Source organism: Mastomys coucha, unplaced genomic scaffold, assembly GCF_008632895.1.
Source record: "Mastomys coucha isolate ucsf_1 unplaced genomic scaffold, UCSF_Mcou_1 pScaffold2, whole genome shotgun sequence".
Taxonomy (NCBI): Eukaryota; Metazoa; Chordata; class Mammalia; order Rodentia; family Muridae; genus Mastomys; species Mastomys coucha.
Genome location: NW_022196902.1, coordinates 20587242 through 20588747, shown reverse-complemented (window position 1 = coordinate 20588747; position 1506 = coordinate 20587242).

Here is a 1506-nt window from a genome sequence, read left to right as displayed (position 1 = left end):
CTCAAAATTTTGCTTCTCTGTACATATTTGTGTGACAGGCACATAGGATTTGACTTCAACTTTTCTGTTGGGAACTTTCTTGCTAAAGTGAACAGGTTCAAGATCAGAGATTTGGGGAAGATAGTGACCTAAATAGAGTACTCTAGATTTCACACCTTAACTCCAAACCAATTGTCTGCCTTTCCCAAGGCAAACAGCTTCTGGCTGAGTGAAAGGAGGTGTTAGTTTCTTTCACTTTGCTGAGTTGAGGGCCTTTGAGACTCAGAGCCTTAGGGTAGGTCATTGGATGAGTTTCTCTTCCCAACTTGTGATAAAATACCCTGAAAAAAGCAACTTAAGAGAGAAAAGTTCTTTGTGTGTGTGTGTGTGTGTGTGTGTGTGTGTGTGTTTTGCCAGTGTTGTTTAGTTTTGTGTTCGTTTTTGACTCACAGTTCTAATAGTATATCATATGAGAGGGAGTCACAGCAGTAGGAACTTGAAGTAACTGGTCATATTGCATCCAAAGAAAATACATATACCAGTGCTCAGCTCATTTTATTAACTCTTAGGTGATCCAAAATCTGTTGCCTAGGGAATGGTTCCACCCAGAGTGGAGAAGGTCTCCCTTCCTCAAATAATGTAATCAAGACATGCTCAGAGGCTCATATCCCAAGTCATTCTAAGTTTTCTCACACTGATAATTAAAACTAACTACCAGAGTCATTAATCAAGAGACACTCCAAACTGTTCTTAGGCAAGAAACCTAGCATGTTTGTAAATTCCCATTTCATTGCCTTCCAAAAGGGGGGAAAAATCAATATTTTAAAAAAATCAAGTAAGGACAATATGATCATCTTTAGGTTTGCTGCATATATTCAGGTACATGTGAGAATAGTAGGTGTTTCAGCAAAGGCATTTGTACTGTCGGTGGATCAAGGAAAATCCTCTTTGCCTTGAATGGAGTCTCACAAGTATTTGATGTTGGAGAAAAATTGACATCAAAATTGATGTACATAAAAGTTTCTTGATAAAATGTTTAAAGAGACCTTCTTATAAACATTTGCTTTAAAAAAGAATGAAAATTACAGAGGAAAAAGTCTGTCAATGGAATTCTCAGTCATCAAAAGCAAATATAGAAAGACATGAGATCCTTTGCCACTCTTAAATATTCTACAAGATCTGTGTATTTTAAGATGAAATGATATAAATTATCATTAAAAAGGAGATTCTATTGTCTTAGTTAGGGTGCCCTAGGGGAACAGAACAGATAGCATAAATACGTATTGCAAAGAGCATTTCATATGTTTTGTAAAGCAGTGTCATGAGGTGCCAGGAAGGGGTGCCTTAGTGGGTCCATGCTGAGCCCCCCTCCCCCACCCTGAGGTACCAACCGTAAGGCAATGAATCTAGTATAAAATGAAGTTTTTGTAGGGGCATGAGAAGGAGGTGAGAAGGGAGTAGAAAGAAGGGGACAGAGAAGGATCGAGGGAGATGGAGGAAGGGAAGGAAGGACAGAGAGAAAGAGAG